Genomic DNA, 11,086 nt, shown 5'->3' with positions numbered 1-11,086 from the left:
TTGGACAGTCATGAGAAGGTTTGTCCCTCCCAGGATCTTGAGCACCTCCTGTGGGCAGGGCCCTGTTCTAGAAGGTGGGGACACACCCAAGGTGACCCAGGTCAAGGGCCCCGCCCTCCAAACGGAAAGGTGAGGAGTATGCCTAGACAACAGTAAGAGGACAAAAGGTCGCTACGGGGCCAGGGCCAGGACATGGGAGCGGGGACAGGTGCTGGTGGCCGGGCCCTGAGGAGCGGGGGGGGGGGGGGCATGTGTCTGGGCAGTGGTCAGAGCTGGATCTGCACCAGCTGGCATTCTGGGGCTTGCTCTCCAGCTCTCTGGGCCTCAGCTACGGAGAATGCCAGGCTGTGGTGGGGGGAGGGGCATGGCTTGGTGGCTGTCATCAGTGCCAGAGGGTGGGGCTGGAACATCCTGAGAGACCCCTCATGCCACCAGACCTGAGGCCTGAGTCTTATTTGGAAAGTGAGCTATAGTTTCCGTTCATTCCCTGACCCCGGGGCCTGAGTGAATGTAATTCCAGAACCTTCCTGCAGGGGGCAGAAGATTTCCACAAACAGCCTGCCTCGCTGCCAAGGCCTAAGTTTACAGAACCCCCGCTGGAGATTCTTCCTCCACCCTGGCAGGCCGCCTCCCTTGGCCGCAGAACCCATGCTGGAGCCGGAGACGTGGAGCCACCTCATCCCTGCAGGAAGTGTGACAGGGGCTGGGGAAGAGGAGAAGCTGCAGCAGGAAGCCGGCCTCACCTGCTCCCCAAGCCGGAGGCCCAGGGCGCAGTGCTGGCCCAGGCCTCTCAGCCGGCAGGGCGGGCTCTCTCCCCCCACCAGTCAGCCCCGAGGTTGTTCAGGGATGCACAGCCTCCTTCCTGCTCCTTCCGGGTCCAGGCCCCCCTTTGCCCCCCGTGTGGCCACCAGAGGGACGTCCTGAGCTACAGGGACCAGGCATTCCTCTGCTGCTCCCCGTGACCCTCACCTTAGCCCCAAGCTCCCTTGGCTTGGGTCCGAAGTCCTCGATGACCCGCCCTTGCTGGCCCCTCGGAACTTGGAGCTGCCTGCCTGGCACCAGCCAAATCTGCAGGGAGCTGAATCGAAAGGTGACAGCCCGGAGTGGGTAGGAAGTAGAGGCAGTTCGCCGGCCACTGAGTCTCAGTGTTGCAGGGCCTGGGAGGGCTCTGCGGGGCTCTGTGGCCCCCGGCTGCCTCACCCCAAGCCCTGGCCCCGGGACAAGGGTGAGGAGGCAGGTAGTTTGCACCAGAGGGGCCTCAGTCCCAGCGAGGAGACCCAGAGCCCTCGTGGCCGCTGAGTGGGGCCCCGTCCACGTTCAAGTCCGGGTTCGCCCCTGACTGTGGTGAGCTGGGCCGGGTGTTAACCTTCATCGGGGTATGGTGCCACCTGAACCCTATGGGGGGGGCCCATGCTCAGGACGAGGTAAGGTGAGCCATCGTGACTGTGGCTAGTGGTCCTCAGCGTGGCCCAGCCTAAGGGACCCTGTCGTGAGGTCAGGCCCACACCCTGCCCCCCCGCCCCCCCAGAGCCTGGAGCTGAGGCCTCTGCTAGGGGGGAGGCCCTAGCTCCTCTTCCCACATTTCAGCAGCCTCACCGCAGGCGCTGGGGGCCTCCTCTGAAGCCCACCCCACATGTCACCATGTCCCCGGTGCCCTAGAGCACACTCCTTCCTTCCCTCGAATCCTCTCTGAGGCCTGCTCTGCCGGCGGGTGTACAGAGTAATCAGAGAATTCCCTCTCAACTGCGCACCGGCTTGGTGTTTCCCAAACCTGTGGCCTACGGATGTACGATGGGGAGGATAGCTCTTAGAGATTTCTGGAAGAATTAAAACTTTTTCTGTTGGGGCGCCTAGGTGGCTCAGTCAGTTAAGCATTTAATTTTGGCTCCGGTCATGATTTCACAGTTTGTGGGTTCAAGTCCCGCGTCGAGCTCTGTGCTGACCGCTCAGAGCCTGGAGCCTGCTTCTGATTCTGTGTCTCCCTCTCTCTCTGCCCCTGCCCCCACTCACACCGTCTCTCTCTCTCTCTCTCTCTCTCTCCTTCAAAAATAAACATTAAAAAACATTTCTGTTTTCATTTTTATGAACATTTAAAAAATATTTATTTTGAGAGAGGAGCAGGAGAGGGGCAGAGAGAGAGGGAGAGAGGGCTCCGTGCAGAGCCTGATGCGGGGCTTGATCCTATAACTATGAAATCATAACCTGAGCTGAAATCAAGAGTTGACACTTAACTGATTGAGCCACCCAGGTGCCCATTGATGAACATCTTAAAGAATTGATCCAAGCAAATCCTGGATGATCTGGAAGGAAGGGAAGAAGAAAGGAACCCAGGACCAGGGTCATATTGGTGGCCAAGCAGTGAGTGCTACTTACGCAGGCGGACAGGGGACACAAGGCAACAAGTCTCACAGGGACTGAAGAGTGAAAAGAAGAGGGGGGTCCAGAGTCACTGTCTGGCAGCACTGTTGGGGGGTCGGACAACCCCACCTTCGACACAGGAAGAGTGCCCATCGATATCCGCACAACACTGTCCTTCATCACTGGAATTTAATGCTGTTTGCTTGCGTTTTTGGTACTTAATTGGTAAACGAGTCTGGACTTATGGTTGAAAGCAGCTATAATTACAATGTATTACAATTAGGAATTTATACCTAGCCTCTGAATTATAAAAACTCCAGCCAGGGAGGGCCTGGAGAAATGCTGGCCTCCGGAAGGGGTCTGCACATCCTTCATGTATGTTTGGGAACCTGAGCTGTTCGTGACCTGAACTTGGGGGTAAATGAAGCAGCCCGTGGGAGGTGCCTGTGGGAGCAAAAGCCATGGTCTACAGATGGCTACTGGGTGTCGCTCCAGGCCTTTGGTTTGACGGCATTTTTTGAGTGTTTGTTTATTTTTGAGAGAGAGAGAGAGAGAGACAGAGAGAGAGAACACGAGCAGAGAGGGGCACAGAGGATTCAAAGGCGGCTCTGTGCTGACAGCAGCGAGCCCCTTTTGGGGCTGGAACTCACGAACCATGAGATCATGACCTGAGCCGACGCGAGATGCTTAACCGACTGAGCCACCCAGACTCCCCTGCTTTATTGTATTTTTGGAATTATGTCCTCATGAAAATGCAAGGGGGCAGGATTTGTCCCCATTTTCAGTTGAGGATCACGAGGCCCCGAGACTTTGGGAAATGTGCCCAAGATCACACATCTAAAGAGAGGTGGAGCTCAGACTCCCCCCGGGCTCCTCCCTGCCGCTCAAGGCCACCTTGTCACTGCCTCCTTCAATGGCTTCCCCTACTGTCATCCAAGGACCTTTCCTGGGACTCAGTCCCAACCTTCCCCCTGTTGTAGGTGAGCGGGCTCAGAAGCCATGTGTGACCGGCTAAGGGACAGAGGACTAGCAAATGGGGACAACCAATGTGCTGTCCCCATGGCCATTCTGCACCCCCTTCCCTGCTCTGCTCACAGCAAACTAACCCGTGCTCCATCTGCCTCTCTCTCGAGAAGTTGGTCCCGCTCGGGACACATTCATCAGCAGAGGTCACCGGTCTATCCCCAACACGGAGCTTGGTGCCTGACACCTCATAGGGCCTCTATAATTATTATGTGGCATAAACAAACAGATCCCCCCAACCCAGACCATGATGCGACACGTGGGAGATGCTCCTAAAATGTTTGTGCAAGGAAGGAAGGGAGGGAGGAAGAGAAGGGAAGGCAGGAAGGACTTGGTTGCTGTGTTAGACCAACAGAGTGGACACCCAGAGGGACGAAGTTGTGGCCACTTGCCTTAGGGATGCATCTTTGATCGTTAGCAAGGGGAAAGGTGTACTGAGTCAACATGCAGTTGTTCTGAAATGCCCAAGGGCTAGGGGCCCTGATTTCTGAGGGTCCAGACGGACCCCCAGCCTTGCCCTGAAGGCCACTCAGGAGCCCCACTCCCCACGCCCCGCTTCTAGGATGGGGTCTGGGTTTCAAGCCCCCTGAATTCCAGGAGGAAGGTGGCTGGAAGGGGGCTCCGCCATGATGAATCACTACTGGGACCCAGCACTTGGCAGGGTGCCTGGCAGGTGGCCCAAAACTGTAGCTGGTATGCTGGGGTGACTCCGGGCTCCATGCAAGTGGGAGTGGGGTCCATGCCAGCAGCCGGATCATGTCTGGGATTGTTGAGAAGGCTTGTTCTCCACCTGGGGAAGCTGATGACCACCCCCGGACTGTGGTGGCCCAACCAAGAACTCTCTGGACCCCTTGGGGCATCTCCGACTTGGACTCTAAGCCTCTCAGACTTCAGATCTGAGGGACCCTCTGTCCCATCCTCCTCTTCAGGGTCCAGGTTTGAAGTCCCTCTACCCACCCAGCCTCCAGGCAGGGGTCTGGCCCACCCAGACCCTTGGGTTGACTCCACTGCTGTTTGGGGGCCCTTGAGCCCCTTCTCTGTCCTCAAGAGAAGAGCGAGTAGGTGGCATGGGGGTGGGTGTTCATCTGGAAACAAGGCAATGGCATCTACCTTCCAGGGCATTGTGAAAATTATCAAGGCAATTGGGAGATTCAAGGTCAAGTTTGTATGTAGGTATCTCATCTTCAGGAGGACAACGTGAGGAAGGTGCTGTCATTATTCCTCATGGCTGAGAGAGAGCTGAGGCTGAGAACGATTACATCTCACTGCCGTCCCACAATCAGTAGCCTTGCCCGCCGCTTTGAACAAAGCGAACTCATCTGGACAGCGGACGGTTCTGGCTCTGGCCAGAGGGAGGATGGAGGTGACTGGGAATGGCTTCAAATATGGAAGAATCTGTGAGCCATCACTTCATTCCTCTGGGCAAGGATGAAAGGAGTCCCCATCATGAGTCCTCCTTGGCCTCGGGATCTAGGCTGCCTGGGATCATGTCCCCTGATCCCAGAAACGCCCCCACCCCCACCCAACCAGGCCTTGTATATCTGCTACTGGCATTCTTAATTAAGTCTGTTCTGCTAGAACTTTCTGAGAATGTTCCTTTCTGGTCCTCACCCTCAGGGCACTAGGCTCCTGATTAGGGTGCGTGGGGTTCCCACGGACCCCCAACCAGAACACCAAGCTTCTCTCTGGCCCAAGTAGGAGTTGGAAAAAGAGCTCTTCAATTCTTTCTTTTCTTTTTAAATTTTTACCTATTTTTTTTTTTTTGAGAGACAGCAAGCAGAGGAGGGTCAGAGAGAGAGGATGAGAGAGAATCCCAAGCAGGCTCCATGCTGTTAGCACAGAGCCTGACGTGGGACTCGAACTCACGAACTGTGAGACCTGAGCCAAAACCATGAGTTGGACGCTCAACTGACTGAGCTGCCCAGGTACCCCGCTTTTCACTTATTTCAAGAGTTGAACAACGAAGTCTAATCAGAGGGATGTGATTTGGGGGCCACAGCTAAGAGAAGAACGCATGATGCAAAGTGGGGTCCCCACCCACCCTTAGGGTCTGGTAGGAGACAGGTATGTAAGGCTACAGGCCGGGCCTTTGCCTCAAGTGCTCTCTCTCCAGGTGTCGATCAGCCTGGGGGCCATCAGGGCCAGGGGCTTCCCACTGGATGCCAGCTCAGGTGTGACCCAATGAAGGTGGTGTGACCTGACCGGTGGGATGGGAAGAGGAGGGAGTTGATGCTTATTGGGGGGGGGGTCGATGCTTGCTTGGGGCGTGCTTCCTATTTTCTGTTATTTTCTGCACCGGTCTTCCCAGGAGCCCCTGCGGGGCGGCCACCACCTTCATAGTGCAGATGTGGGGACCGAGGCTTCGGGTCACACAGCCAGCAAGTGGCAAGGCCAGGAGCACCATGGGCCTCCTTGTAGCCCACAGAGGCTCCCGCTCACCAGCCAGTGGGCGCCGGGGGTTGATACTGCCCCTCCCAGGGCTCCTTGTTGTTCTCTGAAGTGTCTGTCCTGCAGTTTTAACACCACGCTGCCCATCCGGATCAGAACTTCGGTCCACGTACAATTTGGTATTTGGGGTAAAGCCCCATCTTGGTGAGCCCAGTTGTCCTTACCTAAGCAGGTGGCCCAGGTTCGCCTGGAAGTGCGGGGCTCCCAAGGGTCTCTGTTGGCCCGTGGCCTTGGGACTGGCCACCAAGTGACAGCTGGTAGAGCCCCCGCCTAGTCTTACCAATCACAGCCCCGCCATCGGCTTGTTGAGTGACAACTTCCCTTTGCTTCAGGAGTTTCTTCTGTGAGTGCCGCACTCTTTAAACATCCGCCCCCGGGAAGCGCACATCATTTAATTAAAAAATTAGTCCAGCTACGTGTGGTTTCTGATGTGTCCCAAAGTATGATTTTTGTCCCCAAATAATGTGTCCCAAACCCGCTGCTCCCGTGGCTCAGTAAGTGGCGCCACAGTTTACCCAGGTGCTCAGTACCCGCCCCGGGTTCTCTTCCTCGCCCATGCCGGCCTGCAGCACCTCCGTGTTCTGCCCCAAAGCAGATCATTCCTGGCGCCTCCAGCACCCCCCACCCCCCGCCCCACTTTAGCTTTGTGCCAGAGCCGCCCTGGGGTCCTCTCTCTCCCACACCTCCCATGGCTGGAACAATCCCTTTAAAAACGAAGTCGGACACATTCCACCCCTGCTCAGAGCCTCAAACGGCTTGGCTTCCTCTGGCCCCTGAAACAAACCATCAAGTCCCCTCTCCGGTCCTCCGGCCTGCAGTGCTCCCTCCCGCGACCCTGCAGCCTCACCTGGACCCGGGTCATCCCACTCACTGTGTCCTGCCACATTCTTTTCTGCTGCCCCTTAAACTGCCGCTGCCGGGCCAGCCTCCTTGCGCTCACCGACCTCTCTGCATAGAAGGCTCCCCTCAGACCTTCGCCTGGCTCAGTCCCCAAATTCACGCAGGCAATCTGGACAAAGGCGCACCCCCCACCCTCATCCCACCAGATGGAAGCTCCTCCCCATCTTCCTCCAATCCAGGTGGGCCTCTTGCTGATGAACCTGCTTCCCTTCCCTTGCCTTTGTGGCGCTTCTCAGCACAGGGCATTTGGGACATTTGAGACATTCGACTGGGTCACCGTGTTGTGTAGAGGCCGATCTCCCCAGAGAGAACGTGTGGGCTCTGCGGAACGTCCTCAGTGCCCGCGACCAGGAAACCATGTCCAACGAAGGGGCGCCTGGGTGACTTGGTCCCTTAAGCATTGACTCTTGGTTTCTGCTCAGGTCATGACCCCGCAGTCTCGTGAGTTCGAGGCCCCGTCGGGCTCTGCGCTGACAGCGTGGAGCCTGCTTGGGATCCTCTCCCCCATCTCTGTCTCTGCCCCTCCCCCACTCGTGCTCTCCCTGTCTCTCTCAAAAGAAATAAACAGTTTTAAGAATCGTCAAGCAAGTAAAGGAGCACCCGCCCCTTTCGAGGGGAGAAGACCGCCATTTGGGGCGGCCTCTCTGGGCCACCCTAGGGCCCTTGTGGGAGGCAATTTATGAGCATGAGCTCGTTGGATTTCTAGAATGACCTTGGGAGGTAGGTACTCATAATTTCGTTTTTGCAAATAAGGAGTCTGAGGCTCCACAAATCCAAGGGAGACCACACAGCTAGTGACAGGCAGACCCAGTCTGGACGCCAAGTGGGCCTGCAGCCCAAGACTTAGGGCCACCTCCTGCTCCACGCCACTGGCTGCCATCACTGATGAGCCCTGCTCATGCCTGGCTCCCACGTGGCTCTGCCCAAGGGTCCCTGGACTTCTTTTCATCCTGGAATTCGCCCCCTTCATTAGAAAGGATCCTCATTTCATTCACTTTCACCCCTCCGCCCCCGTCTTCTCTCCTTACAAATTCTGGTTCGCCACCCAAGATCTCCAAGAGATCTTGGCACGCGGCGGCATGCTGGGATGCAGCGCCCAGTTGCGCTTCCCTCCTGACCAGGGGGCTTCCATCACCCTGGCTGGCACCGAGGACTCGCTCCAAACCCAGCCCGCGGCGCAAGACAAGCCGCTTCCTGGGCATCTTTCAGTTGCAGCCTGTATTCCATATTCATGATGAAATGCAAGTTTCCATGTTCATGGGCAACTACTAGCATGGTACTGGGAAGGGACTCCAGCTGGTGACATTTAGGGGCCTGTACAGATTCCAAACCAAGAATACTTTCTGGCAAGTGCCGGGGCATTTTCATCTGATGGTGAACGGGATTTTAAAATTTCCAACCTTGTGCGCCCTGCCCGGCCTCTCAGTAATCGGTTCTTGTGCGCTGGCCCAACACCGGGGCCTCTGCCGGCTCCATGGTGCCTCCCCTGTCCTTCCATCCCGGCTGCTACTGAGAGACAGAGAGGCCTGTGGGTACTGACAGTGCGGGCAGCGGGGTCAGATGCGATGGTACCTTTGGACTCGTTTTGTCCCTTCCAGTCAAGTTCTTCCTCCCCAAGCCTGGGTGTCCCATGTTCCCTCTGGGAGCTTGTGTGAGAGCTGGTTCTAGACAGTTCTCTCTTGCGGGCTTTGATCTTCCTCTCTCGTGTGGATGGTTACATGCTCATTCGGTGGATTCCTTCTCTCACTTGATTTTTGGTTTACTTCTCTCCCAAGCTCCCAGGGCCTGTGTGGCCCTCCCTGGTCACCTCCCACTGAGTGCCTCACTCAGCCCTGCCTGCTCTTCAAAAAGAGCCCTGTCCCAAGTACTTTTATATCAACTCCCTGAATCTCCAAACGACCTTGTGTGACAAATACTCCCCACTTCACAGAGGGGGAAACAGAGGCTCAGAGGGGTTGAGTGACTTGCCCCAGGTCACAGGGCTAGGACAGTGGAGAACCCACGATGTGGCCTGCTGCTCTTCTCATGCCATTGGGTGTTAACAGCAGACGCAGACAGGGCAGAATGGGCCGAGGTGCATATACATATTGGCCCGGCCCTCGCTAAGGACCCCAAGCAAGTCGATTCACTTCTCAGGAGTCTCTGTTTCTGTCTGTGAAATGGGCATGGGCATGAATTTGTTCCTGATTCACTGGGTATTTTAGATGAAAGGTGAGGACAGCCAGCAGTGAACCTGGCCTCCCCAAGCAAGCCTTGGTCCCCTCTGTGAAGCCATTACCGTGTCCCTGGGCTATGTGAGTAGGGGACCTGCAGGGAAGTTGACAGCCGAGCCCACCCAACCTCGTGGCCCCTCACCCCCTTCATGCTCCTCCGCCACGTGGCCATCTGTCTCCAAAACTGTTCTAGTCTTACCAGGGCAAGGAAGCTTGGACGCCTCACGTCCCATAAGGAGAAAAAGTAAATTTTTGAGTAGGGGCCTGTGTTAAACTGCTTCTCCCTCCACAAGCATCCACGACTGCCCTGTATGCGCATGCGCACACGCGCGCTGGACCACGCCCAAATATCCGCCCCCCCCACCCCGCCCCCGTGAGGGGACGCCCCGCAGAGAGGCCCATGCTCCACCCCTGCAAGGGAGCCCGTCTATTCAGAAAGCAAATTCCATCACACAGTCCAAAAGGAAATAACAAAACAAAACAAAACAACCCCCAAACTTTACTTGCATTTAGCCGTTAATAAATAATTTACAGTATGTACATGCGGTGACACTCTACACAGGTCGCAGACACAAGGACGCAGTGAGGGGTCCCCACTTCCAAGCAGAACGCGATCAAACACAACCAAAATAAAGTGCTTCACTTTTTACTTCCAACATAGGGACCATCTAAAGACCAGCAGGGCGGGCTGGGGCCGTGCCTCCCGCCCACCTGCCCTGCCCGGGGTTGGACAGAGAGAGGGGACCTCTTGGGGAGGAGGTGGGGCGCCTCCGGGGCCAGTGTATGAGAGGTCCCTGGGGAACAGCAGAGGGGCCGGACAGGGTGGGGCCGCGGGCACCGCACCCTCGGGGGCAGAGCCCAGCCCGGGGCTGGTCCCTGGGTCCTCCGGAACAGCAGCAGAGGCGGGACCGGTTTGGGGCTCCTCGGATGGGCGGCCTGGGCTCTCGGAGGCAAGCCCCTCCTGGTTCGTGTGGCCATGGGCTTAAGGGAGGGGACTAGAGGGACGAGACCGTCCGTCCGGGGACGCTCAGGGCAGAGAGGCCCGGTGGACCCTGCTTCTCTCTCCCCAGCGCTGAGACCTGGGTGGACGGGTGGGGAGCAGGGCTCTGGGGGAGCAGATGAGGACGAAGAGGACCAGGGCAGGCCAGCTGGCCCCGTCCCCTGCGCCTCCTGCCCACGCCCTGCGACCAGAGCCTCCCCGCCCCCCACCCCCTTCCTCAGGAGGCTCTTTGCCACCTGCTGGTGAGAAGGGAACAGAAATCAAGGTGGGGCGGGGAGTTCTGTTTAGACATTTAGAACTGAGGACGTGACCTCCTAAGCACACTGGAGAACGAGGGACGGGGAGGGACGGAGTCAGAGAAGGGCATCTGGGCCCATGAGTGGCGTCAGCTGCGGGCTGGCAGGCTGGGGGCCTGGTAACCGAAGCAGGGGCGCCGTGGCCACGCTGCACACAGTCGCCTGGGCTCGCAGGGAGGCCGCGGGCGGGAAGGCCCCAGGCGGGCACAGCCTTCCGGGTCAAAGCGTTCTGATCCGCAGACAACTCGAGCAGCCCCCGGGGTTGTCCTAAGGCCCATGGGGAAAGGAGGCCCTGCCTGGGGAGAGGGGTCCAGCCTCTTGGATGCCTCAGCCCCTCAGCTTAGTGTGCGCGAGTGTGCTCGTGAGTGTGTGTGCGTGTGGCGGGCGTGGGCAGCAGTCAGCTGGGCCTGTTTCAGTGCATGGCAGGGGGGGAGGAGGCGCTGGACTCTGTTCCATCCCAGTGTCTCTGGCAGGGCAGGGGAGGGGCGGGCTTCGGCCCAAGGGGCTCTGTTTTGCACATTCACACTGCGGGGCGGGTGGAGGGGAGCGGCTCCCCCTCTCACACAGCTCTATTATTGTCACAAACATCACAGCACCGGTCACCACAACCTCTCCGGGCCTCTCAGAGGACGGTGGGGACGGTGGGGGGGGGCGGCCCCCTGCCCCAGCCCTCGTCAGCAGATGGCTCAGGGCAGCTGTGAGGGTGACCCTCCACAGCCCACGGGCCAGCGGCCACCTCCGCTCCCGACACCCCGACAGACACTGTCTCCCCCACTCCTCCCGCCCCCACCCCCACCCCCGACGACTCCCACCTCCCTGCAGCCGCCCGCTGGCTCAGGGACAGGCAG

General features: G+C 58.0%; 1 long non-coding RNA gene across 1 annotated transcript; it reads left to right on the top strand.

The window, feature by feature from the left end:
* On the top strand, window positions 1-1,843 carry LOC115302732. Its single transcript, XR_003913605.1, has 2 exons — window positions 1-129; window positions 534-1,843. It is a non-coding gene; the product is annotated as an uncharacterized LOC115302732 (long non-coding RNA).
* The last annotated feature ends 9,243 nt before the right edge of the window (window positions 1,844-11,086 follow it).

Source organism: Suricata suricatta, chromosome 9 (genome assembly GCF_006229205.1).
Source record: "Suricata suricatta isolate VVHF042 chromosome 9, meerkat_22Aug2017_6uvM2_HiC, whole genome shotgun sequence".
NCBI lineage: Eukaryota > Metazoa > Chordata > Mammalia > Carnivora > Herpestidae > Suricata > Suricata suricatta.
The sequence above is the reverse complement of the archived record's forward strand: the minus strand, read 5'-3'. Positions and strand labels throughout refer to the sequence as shown.